This window comes from Eschscholzia californica, unplaced genomic scaffold, assembly GCF_041429995.1.
Source record: "Eschscholzia californica isolate CP2 unplaced genomic scaffold, dmEscCali1.0.p SCAF_2, whole genome shotgun sequence".
In the NCBI taxonomy this organism is placed as follows: Eukaryota; Viridiplantae; Streptophyta; class Magnoliopsida; order Ranunculales; family Papaveraceae; genus Eschscholzia; species Eschscholzia californica.
The window spans coordinates 20,293,249-20,312,350 of record NW_028238309.1 but is presented as its reverse complement, the minus strand read 5'-3'; the positions used below and the strand labels follow the sequence as shown (position 1 = coordinate 20,312,350).

Sequence of the window (19,102 nt, the reverse complement as noted above, 5' to 3'; positions counted from 1 at the left end):
ATTAAAACTTCAATGGGGTTTTTCTCTCAATCTGCGAATAATAGACAAACTAGATATCCTTTTATAGGATTCTGGACTTTCCTAGATAGACTTGAATTAGACTTCCTAAATAATTAAATACTGCAACTGCCTAAATAACTTGGACTTAAATCTGGACCTTTCCAATTATTGGAAATATTAAAATAGTATAATTCCTAAACCTAAATTAAATAATAATCATACTAAAATTAGGACTTCCTAAATCTACTCTCTCTGGCCGGTTGGTCCATGACCGGGTCCGGTCGTGGAAATAGTCTCCACGCCGGGTGCCCCTGCATCATTATCTTAGAGCATCTCCAATGCAACACTCCAAACTCTAAATCTTATAGTGCAACATAGGATTTTTTTTTGAGTTTCTCTTTAAAATCAATCTCCAGTGCAAAACTCAACATAAATCTCTAGAATGATATGTCAAGATTTATTTTAGAGATCCGTAAGAGGACACTTTTGAATTTCGAGTGTCATCTTGAGGATCTCTAAGTGCCACATAAGAAAATCAATGAGTTTTATATTAAAACATAGGTTTTTAGAGTTTCCCCCAAGTGTTGCATTGGAGAAGGCTTTCCAATAGAGTATTTCTAAATGGCCAGATAGGAAAGAGACCATTTAGAGATCCACTTTTCACACTTCATCACATAAGATTTTTAGAGTTTTTATTGAATCTTGCATTGGATTTTTACCGAGTTTCTCTTTAAAATCCATCGCCAATGCAAAATTTCGAGCGTCCTCATGAGGATCTCTAAGTACCACATAAGTAAATCAATTATTTTTATATCGAAATATAGATTTTTTGAGTTTCTCATAAGTGTTGCATTAGAGAAGGCTTTCAAATAAAGTATCTCTAATTGACCAGATAGAAAAGAGACTATTTAGAGATTCACCTTTCACCCTTCACTTAGGATTTTTAGAATTTTTCCTGAGTCTTGTATTGGAGATGCTCTTACTCTTCTCTGTTATTCTTGCAAGCCTAGTAAGTCCACACTACTTAGGTGCTATTTTTTTTTTTTTTTTTTTTACTTTTTCAGATCTAAAATCTGAATTGGGGATCAATTCAGATTTCAGATGTTTGTTTTTCTTATTTATTGAAATCTGAAATGTTGGCTGAATTGAGTCCATGTCTGAATGAGCTGAAAAATAACCCACAATTTCTAGACTTCAAAACAAGTCTGAAATAGAGGCATAATATCTTAAATACGTTACATGACACTAATGACCCCGTGAATTAGAAATATTTTATACTCAAATATTTACCACCAACACAACTGACCACCATCACCGGAAACCGACAACCACCACCACCAGAAACGGACAACCACCACCACCAACGGAAATCGACAACCACCACCACCAAAAACCGACAACCACCACCACCAAAAACTGACAACCAACACCAAAAACCGAGAACCAACAACAAAAATCAAAAACCACCACCAGAAACCGAAAACCACCACCACCACCATCAGACTACCACCACCAGAAACTCGACTGACACCACAAAATAACCCAAAATCAGAGCATACACCACCAGATTCGATTTGTTTAGAGAGAGGAACTAAGAAAGAAGAACTGAGAGAAAGAGGAACAAAGAGAGAAAGAAAGATGAAACCCTCGTTGGATCTTGCGAGGATTTAACTAGGCTGATCAGTTAGAGGGGTAGAGAGAGTGATAGATAACTGAACTCACCAGATCTTCATTTAGAGAAATCTCATCGGAAGGATAGAGAGATCTTGTCGAAGGGACATAGAGATCTTGTCAGTGAGAGAAAGAAAGAGGAAATGAAAGTGAAAGAGATAAAGAGAGAGAGCTAGACTTCCCCGTCGGAGACAGAAAGATCTTGCTGAGAGATAGATCTAGCTGTCAGAGAAATAGATTTGTCAGAGTGGGAAAGAGAGACTGAGAGATGGAAAAAGAGAGAATGAGGAGTTTAGGTGATGCAGGCGCATAGGCGTGTGGGCCCACGTCCACGCGTGCCCACACCCTATTAAGTCATAATAGTAGTTTATTTAGTAGAAGAGAAGTTACTTTAATTTGATATTTCTTTATTTTAAAGTTTCTATGTTTGAGTAGTTTATTATTTTAGGAATCCTAGTTTGAGTCTATCTAGGAAGGTTTATTATCTTATAAAAGGGGATCTAGTCTATGTTATTATTCACCTTGAAGAGAAAAACAATTGAGTTATTAAGAATTTAAGTTTAGTTTATCGTTTCTTACAGTTTTCTTTAATTGTTCCTAGTTTATTTTATTGTTCTTTTAATTATTCCGCTGCGTCTACATCAAGTGGTATCAGAGCCAAAATTTTTTTTAACCAATCACAATGGTTAATCCTACCGTTCCTACTCCAACAATCAAAGAGAAGACACCAACTTTTGCCTCCGAATGGGACAACATCAACAAGAAGTTATCCTCGGTTACAAAATTGGAAGAAGCTTTCGAAAATTACAAGAATGAAACTATGGAAAAATTCGAAAATCACAAGAAGGAAACTATGGAAAAATTCGATCAAGTCAATGATTCGATCATGAAGCTATCTAAACAACTCGAAGGCATATGTAAGTCTCCCTCTTTTACTACTACTCCTTCTTCTCCTACTTCCATTCAAGCATCATTATCACTTCCAACCACAACACCAACTTCAAATTCCATACTTGGTCAACCTAACACGACCCCAATCCCGATTCACATCAACCCTACATCACCACTATCACCGGTTTTCTCACTCATAAACCCCACAACACCACCTTTCTCTTTCAACGAACAACTAACATCGAACAAACCCGATTCATTCTCCCATTATTCCACTACCAACCCAAGTACCACCCAACCATACCCTTTTCAAACACCAAGGCAATACTATTCACCGAACACCACCCCACTCGAAACCCAAACTCAAAGCCACCGAACCGAACCCTCACGGCCCATCATGGATACACCTATTCGCCAACACTCTCGTGCCATCTCACCACACCTCACGCCCAACCGAGGAACACCCTCTCCTCACCACCAAACCGATCATCACCACCCCTCCCATCAACACGAACCGGAAACCGTCAACCACCCAACCCATGATTTTACCGATAGCTACAACCCTAACCGAACCCGTCTACCCGAACCAGTACCGAACAGACCCACTCCAAACCGAGACATAGGGTTCCCATTACTCAATAACCAAAACCGAGAAGACCAATTTGAGGCCGACTACAACCCTTACCATCATGAAGCCCGTCAACCCAACCGATCCAACTATTATGAACCAACTAGATTCAAAAACCGACCAACCTTTACGGAACCACACCATAACGGTTCCATGCAACGTAACCGTTATATTCGTCCCCGTCCCAAGTATAATGATCCAGATGACTACCACCTAGAGGATGATCACGATTCTACACCACCTTCTTCTATGTATCATATCCGTATGGACGTCCCGGCTTTTGACGGTTCCATCAACATTGAAAACTTTTTGGATTATATAGCTCGAATGGAAATCTTCTTTGATGTTATGCAGGTTTATGGACAAGAACAGGTTAGATGTGTCACTGGCTATCTTTCAAAAACAGCGTTAACATGGTGGAAACAAGAATCTGAACAACGACGGTTATCTAATCTTCCTCCCATATCCTCGTGGTCTGAACTTAAACCACTTATGATGGCCCGTTTCCTCCCTCCCGATTATGAAAATCAGTTATGTCTGGAATATCTTCGTTGTCGTCAAGGACGACGTTCAGTTGATGAATATGCCTCCGAATTTCAGCGTTTAAGTACTCGGCTTAATCTACCCGATACTGAATCCATGAAATTGGAAAAATTTAAGGATGGTCTTCGAGGTGACATTAAAGATCTTGTCAACCTCCGTCCTTTCTCTTCCGTATCGGAATGTATTAGTGTGGCTCGATCTTTTGAATCGGATTCTAGATCAATTTTCAGGGGAAACTACAATCGTCCTAATTATATTCGAAAACCTACTGATGATACTGATCTTTTGAAACAAACGGATGACGAAGCTAAGATTGTTCCTGAAAATCCTTACAAAAAACAACCTCCAGGTAAGTGTTATCGTTGCTTTGAGACAGGTCACTATTCTAATAATTGCCCATTACGTGGTAAGGCAAATTTAGTGGAAAAACAGGATTACTTGGATGAGGAGGCCGATCATGTCAATATTGACCCGGATTCAGGTGACCGTGTTATGTTAGTAACTCGTCGGGTACTTTTTACTCCTCTTGAACATGATCTTTCTCAACGGAAAAATTTATTTGTTACACGAGGAACGGTCTTGAACAAAGTTTGTACGATTGTTATTGATAATGGGTGTGTGGAAAATTTGATTTCTTCCAAACTTGTGGCTTCCTTGGGTATTCCTACTATCCCTAAACCACACCCTTATCATACTGCTTGGATTCAATCCGGTACTGCAACCCGTGTTGATCGAATGTGTACTTTTTCCCTCTCTTTTGGCTCTTTCTATTTATCTGACATTACTTGTGATGTTACCGATATGGATCTTTGTCATATTATTTTGGGACGTCCTTGGCAGTCGGATGTGGATGCTATTTACAAGGGCCGTTTGAACGTTTTTGAATTTCCATGGATGAAGAAGATTATCACATTGTTACCGATTACGAAAGGATCTGATGAGCTTGCTTCCATCATACAATCGGTTCGGGACGAACCTTCTGGGGAACAGGGTGCTGATGCAGGCGCATAGGCGTGTGGGCCCACGTCCACGCGTGCCCACACCCTATTAAGTCATAATAGTAGTTTATTTAGTAGAAGAGAAGTTACTTTAATTTGATATTTCTTTATTTTAAAGTTTCTATGTTTGAGTAGTTTATTATTTTAGGAATCCTAGTTTGAGTCTATCTAGGAAGGTTTATTATCTTATAAAAGGGGATCTAGTCTATGTTATTATTCACCTTGAAGAGAAAAACAATTGAGTTATTAAGAATTTAAGTTTAGTTTATCGTTTCGTACAGTTTTCTTTAATTGTTCCTAGTTTATTTTATTGTTCTTTAATTATTCCGCTGCGTCTACATCATTAGAGTTTTGTTTTTCTTTTTATTAGAAAGAAAGAGATAAAGTAGGATTTTGTAAAATTAGGTTTTTTGTGAAAAATATAAAATAGGGGTATAAATGTAAAACTATTAATTAAGACATAAAAATAGGGGTATAAACGTAAATTTTTTGTAAAATTTAAAAAACATGTAACTTACAGAATAATTTAGCAAATTCAGATCAGCCAATTCAGATTCAGACCGTACAAAAAGACAAACAATCATCACCTTAGTTTGTTGCCGAAGTCTTGAGTAAGTATCAGAAACAATTAGGAGGAGTTCTTGTTTTTCTTGTGATGAAAAGGGGTTCTATTTTTTTTTTATTAAGACACCACTTTCCAACTCGAGTAAAATACAAAAAACATGTTCAGTTTTTGTAATGATTCTTAACTACATTTTCTTTTCTCATATAAGGGTCCGTTTGATACTTAGGAAAATCTAGTAAGAAAAGGATTTTCATAGGAAGTTCATTTTCCAGTGTTTGATTGGCCATTTGGATGTGATAATCGAATTCGTCCGGAAAAAAAAGGTGGGAAATGATCCAGATTTTTTTTTACCACCTTTTAGATGGTAAAATTGATTTCTCACAGTACTGTTCACTAACACGCACCCTCTCTCCTCTCTTCTGCAGTCTCTTTCATCTCTTCTGTCGTCTCTCTCTCTCTCCCAAATTGAAAACACAAATCTCGGAAAACTTAAATTGAAGCTTGATGAAATCGCTTAGAATTGATGAAACTGTTTGAAGATTGACGAAATCACTCGAAGATCGACGAAATTGCTTGAAGATTGATGAAATCGCTTGAAGATTGACCAAATTGCTTGAAGATTGATGAAACCAGGAAGCAAATCGGACTCTCTCTCTGTATTTGCCTAATCTGTTAAAACCCTTACCTCCCATGGGCTATGAATCGATCTGTTCCAGTCTTAGATGGATTAGAATAAGAATCATTAGCAGTTCCGCTATCGGCGATAGAGTCCAATTACGAGCCTTAAGTTAAATAGTTCATTCCAATTACAGTGCAATTTAGGCTTTGACTCCCATTTTACCGCTTTGAGTTCCAGAAACACGGGGAAGTAGTCACTTAATAAAAATGAAAGATCCTATAACAGGAATGTGGGGCAGCTATAGACCTCCCTAGCCTTAGATTTAAGATTCATAAATTCCTATTATCAGAGACAACACTTCAAAAATTGAAGCTGTATGATGTTTGAAAAATCTGTCAAGAACTTCCATACCTAACTAACATTTTTTAACTTTCAAAAAAAAAAAACTAACATTTTTTAATGGCCGCGGCTTTGGGGAATAAAAAAAATTCTTCGGGGAATAAATTTTTATAGGGAATCCATATTTTTATTTACATTCTCGGGGGAATATAATTTTTAACCCAAAAATTAACTTGATCAAACATTGGCCCCTAATCTTCATCTTCTCTATCTCAAAAATTAACTTGATCAAACATTACTCCGTCGAACAGAATACTCGACGATTTTGTAACTAGATTTCCAATCGAACGGCAGTTTGTAACAAGAATAATCTAGAGTGATTAAACAACACCAACACCAAGCGCACGATAAAGAAAAAGTGAAATTAATGGAAATAAAGTGAAGGAATTGAGTGAAGAATAAAAATGTGTAGTGGGTTAGAAGGGTGAAGATTAAAAGAGTAGCAAATGATTTGAAGGAGTTGAATTTTACTCAGAGATTCCATGGATTATGGTTTGTTGTTGCAGGTTTTCAGAGGGGAAAATGAGAGATGGGTAGGTGGAATTTTTGTTCATTGATGTTGTAGTGGTAACAGGTTAGTGTTATAATTATATTTATGTAGAGTTTTTATACATAATTTTTAGAGAAAGAAATAGAATGTTGATTTTTTTTTTAAATATAATGAATCACCTTTCAAATCATCAAATAAGGAAACCGTAACAAAACCTTATATGAGATGTACCAAATAACAGAAGACATCACCAATATAGAACGAAAAAAATTCACACGAAAAGTGATTTGAAGTTGTGTATAAAGATTTATCTGATAATCATGATGATCATAAACTGTCCCAAGGGTTTAAGCCCCACTATTGTTCGAACAATCCACCAACAATCCACCACTGGTGAATTCCATGGGCCTGTTTAAAATCATTAGATGGGCTTGAATTAACAGTCAGATTGGCTGAAGAAAGGAGATAAAGTGGTTCCGATTCCCTTACCGCTGAAGGAAAGAGAATCTTGATGTACTCTTTAATGGAGGGGCCACTCCACCAGAGAAGGATACTTAGAGAAGGTAGTTCATGCATGTCGTTTGCTTTTTAGAGAGAGAAAGATGAATAATAGATCTTCTTTCACTAATGGTGGTTTAAGGTTTACTAATAGTAAACGCAGATGGACTTTTCTTTAGATAGAAAGAAAACGAGAAAGAGAGAGAGAGAAAACGAGAATGAGAGAGAAGAAGTGAGAAGATGGAGATTATGGGGGCAATGTTCGATCAAGTCAATTTTTGGATTAAAACAAGAATATGCTTCTAAATCAATTTGTTATCAACTAATTTTTTATTCCCCGGAGATTTTTCTTTATTCCCTAAAGCCGCGACCTTTTTAATAAGATTATGACAAAAATTAGTAGGAGAATACTTTTGAAACCAATGATTTCATCAATCTATAAAAGATCTTAATAGATTTCATAAAAGAAGAATATAAAACCGAAGGTTTAAATATCTTCTTGATCTAACACATAATAAAAAATTCTATGAATATTTTGCACTTAAAATGGATGATTTGTTTCAGAAATATATAAATCAAAATGAAGATAAAGATCAAATTTAGAAAATGATCTTGATAGATCTAAACATAAAAAAATTCAAATGTTGGTGAGTTCTTCTTTGTGTTTTGGGTAGAAATGCAATTATGGGCGTGAGAAGTCTCACATGGGAGAAGGGGTAACTAGCAACCAAGAATATAATGCATAGATCCTCTCCGCTCATTGTCAATTGGTTTTGTGTTGGATGACCACAAACATAACATGGTATCAGAGCTAAAAGCCACACATGATAGGCTTAAAAGCCACACGTGATAGGCTTAAAAGCCACACGTGGTCTACGTTACCCGAAAAAAAAAACACGTGTTAGGCTAACCACAACACACTGAGAGGGTGCGTGAAAATAGTCTCACATGGGAGAAGAGGTAACTAGCAATCAAGAACATAATGCATAGATTATCTCCACTGGTTGCCAATTGATTTTGAGTTGGATGACCACAAACATAACAATGGCTTTTCTATAAATATTTTGCACTTCCGCCCAATTTGACCACATTATTTGAAATTGTTTGTTCCTAAACTACTTGAAGTTGTCTAAAATGACCTTAAGCTCATTAAGTGACATTAATGGTTCAATTACTCAATAGGATGTCAGTAATAGACTCTTAACCCAAAAAATGTATGTTCTAACTAAGATCTCCTGCCACAAAAAAATAAACAAAATATGCACCAGCCAGAGTAGATCATTTCCAGCCAAGTCTGGACCTATGGATGGGATGTGTCACATCTTTTGTTATGTAACGAAATTGTACATGATAGATTAGAACATCAATCGCGGCTAGTTATTGCCATCACTAGAATATCTCGAATGTAAAACTAAAAAATATATTTATTAGTCTAATGTGTCATGTCTCAATTGAGATTCTCATTCTTAATTCGCAAAATAGAGATCAATTTTTATGTCTATCTGATGAAAATCTCTAAAGTAGTTTTATTTATTTATGGGATACGGTTATTTTGCAAACAAATAATTAGTTATTTTGAAAATATATGAAGACTTGACTTCTGTCGGTTTAAATATTAAAAAGCATGAGTTGAACAATTATATATCTCAAATGGACACTCCATGGCGCCCAAGTCTTAACAGTTGCCGATATTGACCTCGCTTTAAGCACCTCACACGCGGAGTTTTGTTCTTGGCGAAGACTCTACGAGCCCCCTCGAAAGGCCTCGATACTGACTAAGCTTGAGCATACACCTAAAGCCCAGGTTTCAGACACTACCGTGAGCGATGTGGGTCTATCACAATCCCCCCCCCCCCCCCACCTCAACGAAGAGCCGTCTTCGACTCTGATATCACTTGTAACGTCTCAAACCTTAGCAGTTGCCCATATTGTCTCCGCTTTAACCACTTCACACAGGTACATAGTCTTGTTCTTGGCGAATGCTCTACGAACCCCCCGCAAGGCCTCGATACTTACTAAGCTTGAGCATACACCTATAATCCCACATCGCTCGCGAGTGTCCGCGGCTATAGGTTTATGCTCAAAGCTTAGTAAGTACCGAGACCATTTGGGTAGGCTTGTGGTGGCTTCGCCAAGAAGAATATTATTTGTTCTGAAAATATATGAAAGTTTGATTTCTATTAGTCTAAATATTAAAAATAATGAGTTAAACAATTAGAAATATCTCAAGATGACACCATAGAAATACGTATTTTCTTAAAATCTGTATTTAACTACCGTCACAACATCTTAGTGATCTAATTTGAGTTTTGCGTTATAATTAATTTTTTAAGGGAAAACTCCAAAACTCTTATATGGCACTCTAAGTTTGTGAGAATTTAGGTTGTATTCAGGGGCTACAAGTGGGCTCAACCGGGCTGCAGTCCCGGTCTTCCAACCTGTAACTTCTATCTTGCGTTGATTTTTTTACTATGCAACCCGAGTCTTCCCACCTGACTTATACTTTGCGTTGAGTTTTTTTTACCAAAGACTTCAACAACCCAGTCGGTAAGACAAGAGGTTTATACCAATGAGGTCGTGTGTTTGAGTCCCCTTACTAGCAATATTTGGTTTTTTTAAACTAGTTCTTTTGTAACATCCACCACTATTAACATCAACAACTATAACATAAATAAAATTCTCCACTACTTAACCTACTTAACGTTTAGTTGTTGTGTATATTTCTCCCCCCATACTAAAATATTTTAAGGAAGATTTCTTTTCGTTCAAAGATTCCTATTAGTATTCAACCCAATAATGTCTATTTTGTATAAAAGATAAATATGGATCCAATGATACAATGATTCTGTAGTTTAGCCAAAATTCTAATTTTTTTCAAATATAAATGTAAACTAGCACTATGATTATGATCATTTATATAATTCGTTTTTACAAAAAAGAATTTAGATGCATGAATATTTATAGATATTAAATTTAATAGGGGTGTATAAAAATTGAAATTTTTTGTGAATTTATTATGAGTTCAGCCCGCCCATACTAAAGTTCCTGGCTCCGCCGCTGGTTGTATTGTGTTTACTATTGGTCATAGCTTGACTCATAGTCTTCTGAGTGTAATAAGATCCCTTCGCAACTCTAACAGTTGGAACAACCAAGAAGTTAATCATTTGGGGTCTCGAGTGGGTTGTAATGGAACATGGTATCAGTATATGGTACCAGTATGATCGAATCTACCCATTCCAGTCCTTCAATTAGGGTAACCTACAGACCCACGGTTCCTCCAAAGTCCAACCATGTGTACTACATTGAAAACAACAAAATTAATCACCCAAGAGTCAAACTAATGTTGGGCATTATTAGGGTTTGCCCAACCAGCAAAAGACCAAAAACAATGCGAGGAAACTTGGTATTTCTTTTAAAGATCAAGAGAAGAAGACCGATATTTTATTTTAATTTTACCTAATTTTTTTTTTTGAAGACATCCATTAATGGACGTTCTTCTGTAGAGAGAGAAAGAGATAAAGATAACATATGAAAAGTTAAAAAGGTCAACACTTGGTTGCCCAAGCGGTTAAAGTGTTATACATATACTCCAAAGGTTCCTGGAGGTACCCCAGAGGGGGTGGAATCTCTGGATTATTGAATTTGGGACTATTAGGATATAAATAATGTAGATAGACTTTAGACCATAATTAGTTCGGCTTTAGGCCATAGTTCAGTTTGGGCTTTATGCCATAATTTAGTTGGGCTTTACTGATTTTATCACATCTTTGATGTATCAACGCTATTGTAATTACTATCGTACATCGAAGCCAAATTCCAAAAAAAAAAGAAAGGAAAAGTTAGAAAGGTAAACCGATAATAGACTAATGAAGAAATAAAGAAAGGAAAAAAAAACAAAAAAGTAGAAATAAAAAAATTTAAATTTAATTTTTGAATCAATGCATAAAAAAACACAAAAGGAGATTATCTCCGTATGCAATTTTAGGGGGTTACGGTTACAATTTCGAGAGCCAATTAGAGAATAAGAGGGTGTTTGATTTTTGCACTTATTAAGTGATTTTCACTTATTAAGTGCGGGTCGGCAATTTTAGGTCGTTTGTTTTTTCACTTAATAAGTGAAAATCACTTCTAAGTGGTGGCAAAGTAAGTGCAAAATAGTAAGCTCCAAGTTGGAGCTTATTATTCCGCACTTACTTTGTAAATGCTAGAAAAGACATTTCTATCATTCTCCTAATATTGTAATTACCAATATAATTTTAACTAAGAAAAAAATCTTAAACAATTGATAAATAAAAAATCTTTTTATGACTTTCGCTATGACTCTTCTCTATCTCCACTCATCATTCACCTAAGTTTTCCTCCTAAATTTTTTTAACATCTCTTCCTTCACTAATCATGGAACACCCAAACTCCATGATACAACTAATTTCTTTCACCTTCATAATTATTCATGATTTACGATTAATATTTTTGACATAACATTCGTAAACCATAAATTTCTTTTACCTAGACTAACGAACTTATTATGAATTAGTATAAAATGTTAATGTGTAAATACACTAAGGTCAAAACAGACAATTTTTCATTTTTATAACATTTAGAATTAATATAAAAATTAAAATCAAGCACTTAGAACCGATAGAAAACAAACGCCATAGCACTTATGTTTGATATCACTTACTAAGTGATTATCACTTAGTGGTAGCACTTGTAAGTGCTAAAAAATCAAACACCCTCCCAACTTTAACCGCTGGAGGCCTGGAGCAACCAAGAAGTCAATTATTGGGGTATCCAGTGGGTTTTAATTTAATATGGTATCAATATATGTACTTTAGTTAAACTCCCCTTGTGTTTCTTATTATAAAGAACCCCAACTTCCCAAAACCAATTCACATAGTTGACAAACACAAGTCACTCATTGCCTTCTCTCTCTCTCTCTCTCTCTCTCTCTCTAAAATCCCATCTCAATTTCTTTCTTTCTATCTCTCTCTAAATTATTGTCAGCCATGATCCATGGAGTAACAGGTTACCATTCGTTAAAAGACGGAGGAGGATTAAGTCTAGAATTAACGCCGTCAACTTCAGCTTTAACGATAGATGTAGAAGAGACGCTACAGAGAAGGATCCAACGGTTGATAGAAGAGAATCCAGTCATAATCTTTAGTAGATCATCGTGTTGTATGTGCCACGTCATGAAGAGGTTGTTGTTTAACTTAGGTTGTAGACCAACTGTTATTGAATTGGACGATGGTGAGATGAGTGCACTCCCGGCGCACAATAGTGTTTTAGGTGCACCTTCTGTTTTTATTGGTGGGAGTAGCATAGGTGGATTAGAGAGTTTGATGGCTCTTCATCTTAGTAGTAATCTTGTTCCTAAGCTAATTGAAGTTGGTGCTATTTATAATTTCTTGATCTGATGGACTTCTTTATTAATTTCATGAAACCTAGGGACTTCTAGTTAGTTTCTTGAAATTTAAGGACTTCTAATTAGTATCATGAAATTTAGGGACTTTTAGCTTGTGTCATGAAATTGGTTATTTTCAGAAGCAGCTTAGATACTATTCACCGGACAGATTCAGCTGGGGTACGTGTTCGGTTATGATCTCGAGAGAGAAAATAAAACACTTTCCCTCTCTAGATCTAGACCCGACACATATCCAGGCCAGGATTCAGTTGGAATGTTGGCGCATACTCTCATTTTTCTTTCAGAAGTATGAGTTTCAACTGGAACGACTCTATGTTTTACTCAGTCGCACGTCCAGTAGCCTGGTTATCTAGAAAATCTGTTTGGGGTGAGTTTGAATGTCTCAGTCTATGGAAGCCACCATTTTCATTAGGTGTACTTAGTTGTTTCCTCTTGGTTTGCTTTTTTTATTTCTTTTTCTCTTAGCTTGATGTAAGAAATGGTTCAAGATATGGGTTTTTGTTTTTGTACCAAGAAGACATAAATGAAAAATATTTGTATATATTCTACCTACTTTTGTATCATATTTGTATATATTTTTTCTATTACTTCCAATAGAGAAAAATATGAATTTAATACAAATGATATTTTGCTATTAGAAAAAGTAATTGACGTAAGCCCACGATTAGTGGTTTAAAATTCGAATCTTAGAAGAATCACCTATTGTGGACAATAATTGGTTTCCATTGCTTTTATAAGAAAAATTACAAATAAGTACATATTAGCAAGAGTTGACGTAATAGTAAAAGTCGTTGGTAAAGGGAGCTATGTTTTCCCTCTACCAAATTGTTGTTTATAGCTATTTCTATAAATTTAAAGTTAAACATTATTATTTAGAGGAATTAAGAATAATAAACTCATACAATGGGTAGGATTGAAGGTGGATTGATGAGAGCTATGTGGAGGATATATCATTTTGGTTGAATGAGATGTCCTTCAGAAGGAGTGTCCTTCGACCAAGGTAACAATGCGCTCAGTTTGTCAGTTAGGATAACGATGACCTAATTCGAAATATCATCTAGTCCGACCGAATGAAGGATCGTAATGCTTTGCTAGAAATCGCCTACGATCGTTGGGTCACTTCGGTGATTCACAGCTAACATAGACTAGATCCTATAACGGGTTACACCAAAGAGTGGTGGCTTCATCGGAGAGAGTTGACTAGTGGGAGTCTGCCACTAGATGGATATGATCCAGTTTGATAGACCCAAGAAGATAGAAAGAACCGGGCTCGAAAAGAAAGTCCGGAAAGGCTTAAAAGGGGTCGGCCATGAGATGGCCGACCAGGGACATGAGTCGGCCATATGATGGCCGACCATATACATGGGCCGGGCAGACTAAGCCCATTAAGGGGGCTGGTGTGGCCGGCCATATGTAAGGGAAACCCTAGATGGGAATCCCTCCATCTAGGGTTCCCAGTCTGAAAGAATTCTGACTTATATTTTCTGTGGTCCGGATTAAATCCTATCTGAATATGATTCTAATTAGGGTTTTTCTATATAAGGACCATTATAGAACAGAAAATGTGTGGAAATTTCTCTTGAGAAAATCAATCTCTACAACATTAAGTGGAGAGAGATTTTAGAGAAAAAACTCCCATTCTATCTATCTAGTCAAGAAGAAGAGTTCTTCTCAATCTTCCATTAAAGTTGTAGCACACATTGAGGAAGGGAGATCAGGTCCACTTGCTCGGGTGTCTCAAGTAGAAGAGCTACAATTGAAGCTCTTATCTTTGGGAAAAGGCATCGAATATGGTTCGAGGAAAGCGAATCCATATATTCTTCTTTCAGTTTCTAGTTCATCTTTAGTTCATGCATGTGATTCTGGTAGCTAGTGTTCAACCAGAGGTGGAGGTGTTAGTGGGCTATCCCGGGCTGCAGCCCGGGTGTTACCCCTAACACTTTACAATAGGTTATTAGTAGTTAGGACCCCTACCAATACAACCCAGCCCACTTAATCACTTGGGAGGGGGTGAAGAAAAGAGTTTCTGCCTCTTTGTTTCTTCGTGGGTTTCAAAGGGGAGAGGAAAAACCTAATATCTTAGCTTTTTTTCACTTAATCATCTCCAATTTGCAAGCTCTTGGTTTTGGGTGTTCTAGATTTCTAGTGAGATGAAAAATCAAGTCTGATTGTGGGTCTTATTCTTCGAATTCTCATACCAGCAACCAACAAGTAAGTTAATATCTTTTTCTTATCTTTTCAAGACCTAGTTTGAAATTTGAATAATGGGATAGTGAAACTAGTTGATTGATGATTATAAAATATAAACTTTTTTAATTCTCACTTGTAATTTCATAGAATCAAAATAGGTGTGTGTGAAAGTGTGAACCCCAAAATTCCTAATTCAGGAGTATAAAAACTAAGATTTGAAATTGTTTGAAAATTGTATGAACAATGATTTCTTGACTCATAATCTTGGAATTGTTTGTTGCCACTTATAGGTCATTGTTGTCTTGTTGATTGTTCATTGTTGATAGTCTAAGTTACTGTTATAGTCTTATACTCTTGAGTCTTGACTGAAATTGGTTCAAAATTGAAACTAGTTGATTTATGTAACTTCCTGTTATAGACACTTATAGTCTCATAGTTATAGATTTTTTTAGTTCTGGCGTATGACTTATACTCTTTGTTGATGGTTTTTTTAGGCTCGAATGTCAAACCATCTTCAAACCCATAAAAAAAGAAAAACTCTTTTGTCGTTTTACAAACCAATAGACGATGGCAAGTCGCATAGAGATGTATCTTCATCGCCTAATATTAATATATATGCACTTGAAGTCGAAGAAGAACAACATTCTAGATCTCAAAGGGTTGAGAAAGAAGTAATTGAAGATGAAAGAGTTGTTCAACCCAAAAAAGTGAATTCCACTAATTTTCAACGTGACCCAGGATTGCGAACTCAAATTTGGAAACTTCCAGTTGATCAACGTAGTGAGATTTGACGAACATATATCAAAGCAGGGCCTTATCAACCCATCCTTAAAGAATATCCTCGTACCATGTGTGGGAAACAATTTCGTCTTTTTCAATCTTCGTGGTTCAAACAATATCCTTGGTTAGAGTACTCACCTTCAAAGAATGCAGTGTTTTGTTTTCATTGCTTCCTTTTTTAAACAGATCCACCTAAGTGCCCTACATTCACTATTGAAGGATTTAAAAGTTGGAAGAGAGTCCATAGGCAAAAATGTTCATTTTTAACTCATGTTGGAGATCACAATTCTCAACATATGTGTGCTGTAAAATCTTGTGAAGATTTAATGAGACCTTCTCGACACATAGACACAGTTATGAATGCACAATCTAAAGATGAAGTGCAAAAGAACAGGTTGAGGCTCAAGACAACAATAAGTTGCGTTCGATGGTTTGGAAATCAAGCATGTGCGTTTAGAGGGCATGATGAATCCACACAATCATTGAATTGTGATAATTTTATTCAACTAGTCAAGTATTCTGCATTAATTAACAAAGATATTGCAGAACTTGTCTTAGAGAATGCTCCAGGAAATGCAAAGTATACATCCCCTGATATTCAAAAAGAGGTTCTTCATATTCTTGCCAGCAAAGTAAGGGATAAGATTCGTGAGGAAATTGGTCATGCAAAATATTGCATCCTTGTTGATGAAGCACAAGATGAATCTAATAGAGAACAAATGGCTATTGTCTTGAGATTTGTTGATGTTGCAGGATATATTCGAGAACGTTTCTTTTATGTTCAGGGTGTTGAGGATACCACTGCAATGACTTTAAAGAAAGAGATCTTTGATATTTTATTTCGTTACAACCTTCAAGTAGAGAATATGCGTGGTCAAGGTTACGACGGAGCTAGCAATATGCAAGGTGCTTGGAATGGATTACAAGCATTGTTTTTAAAAGATTGTTCGTCTGCATACTATGTGCATTGCTTTGCACATAGACTACAACTAGCATTAGTTGCAGTTTCCAAAGAAGTTGGAGCTATTTGGAAATTTTATTCTATGTTGAACTCAATTGTCAATCTTGTTCGTGCTTCTCCGAAACGTCATGGTAAATTGCAATCTGCTCAAGTAGCTGATATAGCTAAGAAGTTAGACCTAGGTGAGCTTGAGACTGGTAGAGGGGTTAATCAAATTGGTACCTTACAACGAGCTGGAGCCACTCGTTGGAGTTCCCATTGTCGGTCTGTTAATAGTTTGATAGATATGTTTGATACAACTTGTATAGTCATGGAAAACATCAAGACTAATGGAAGCGGTAGTATGCGTGGAGAAGCTAAATGTGTGTATAGTAAAATGAGATCGTTTAAGTTTGTCTTTGTTCTGCATTTGGTAAGTAGCATTATGGCAATCACTGAAATACTTTGTCAGGTCCTCCAACAAAAATCTCAGGATATCATCAATGCTATGAATCTTGTAAGAACTACAAAAAATCTCCTCCAAGAATTGAGACAAGATGGTTGGGATACTTTTATGAAGAAAGTAGAATTATTTTGCAAGGATCATAACATTGAGATACCCGATTTTACTGCTCGTTATATGGTGGGTACAAGTCGATCTTGGCAGCAACATGATGATATTACAGTAGAGCACCGCTACCGTGTTAACATTTTCAATGATGCAATAGATAAGCAATTTATGGAGTTAACTAACAGATTTCCTGAGCAAACAATGGAGCTCCTCTGTCTTAGTTCAGCTTTGGATCCTAGTGTTGATTTTCGATTACTAAATATTGATGATATCTATACTCTTGCTGAAAAGTTTTACCCACAGGATTTCACCAAGCATGAACTATATATGTTGAAAAGTCAGTTACAACATTATAAGCTTGATATTCCTAATCATGCAGATTTTCAGAGTATATCAACCATTTCTGAATTATGTAGGCGATTGGTGGAAACAAGAAAGGCTGAAGTTTATTACTTGATTGATAGATTGATACGCCTTGTATTGTCACTTCCTGTTTCTACGGCAACCACAGAAAGAACATTTTCTGCAATGAGTATAATAAAAAAATCAATCCGCAACAAAATGGAAAATGAATTTCTCAGAGACTGTATGATTGTCCACATTGAAAGAAACTTGGTGAAGACATTGATGAGGAGTCGATAATAGACGATTTTAATCGCTTGTAGAACCGAAGGGTACAACTTGAATAGTTTCTTATACTATTTATTGGTATATATTGATGTCGTAGTGTCGTCGACTATTTTGGATAGATTTGCTCTTTTTATGTGTACGTACATCAATACACTCATCCAAAATCTTTAGTCAATTATTTCCTGAATCTGATTATTATTACCCTCCCGCAAATTGAGCTTCGAGGAGACGCGAAGGTTCAATTTGGGACAAAGCTCCAAGAACCGGAAATGAGATAAGCTTTTTGTCAAAATATCAGCGAGCTGGTCATGAGATGGGACAAACTGAATCTTCACTGATCCGGCTGCCACCCTTTCCCGAACAAAGTGGTAGTCCAAAGTAATGTGCTTAGAACGACCATGAAACATTGGGTTGGCAGTCATGAGGATGGCACTTTTATTGTCACAATATATACTAATAGGAGTAGATAGCCGAATACCCAATTCCTGAAGAATATAACCAATCCAAGTTAAGTCAGCAGTAGTGGAGGCAAGAGCTCGATATTCAGCTTCGGTGCTGGAACGAGAAACCGTAGGCTACTTACGAGCACTCCAGGTGAGAAGATTCCGACCAAGAAAAATGGAGAACCCAGATGTAAAACGACGTGTATCAGGACAACCTGCCCAATCAGCATCAGAGTAAGCATGAAGAGAATTAGAGGCAGAGTCCGCAAACAACTGTAAACCCATGTGAATCGTCCCCTTAACATAACGCAATATGCGTTTAACAGCTTGAAAGTGGTCAACTGTGGAAGCGTGCATAAACTGACACGCCACATTGACCGCAGAGGCTAAATCTGGACGGGTCAACGTAAGATACTGAAGAAAACCCACCACCTTACGATATTGAGTAGGATTTAAAAAAGCAACACCCTGTCCTGACAATTGAATACCTGTAGTCGTAGGTGTAGAAGCTGGTTTGACACCCTCTAAATTTAAAATTTTAAGGATGTCTAAGGCGTATTTAGATTGAGTAAGTAAAGGACCATCCTTATTCGAGGTTGCTCAATACCCAGAAAATAATGTGGAGAACCCATATTCTTCATATCGAACTCAGAAGATAGTTGAGAAATAATAGTATCAACAGTGGAGGAATCAGCTCCCGTGAGTATAATATCATCAACATAAAGCAACAAATAAATCATACCCACTAGAGTCGTACGAATAAAAAGAAAGGTATCAGACTTACTAACACGAAAACCAATACGGAGTAGGTAAAAGCTGAA

General features: G+C 36.5%; 2 pseudogenes; both read left to right on the top strand.

Moving 5' to 3' along the window:
- Positions 1-12,232: 12,232 nt before the first annotated feature.
- LOC147556786 (glutaredoxin-C6 pseudogene) lies at positions 12,233-13,290 on the top strand (annotated as a pseudogene).
- Positions 13,291-16,053: 2,763 nt separating this feature from the next.
- On the top strand, positions 16,054-17,897 carry LOC147556785 (uncharacterized; annotated as a pseudogene).
- The last annotated feature ends 1,205 nt before the right edge of the window (positions 17,898-19,102 follow it).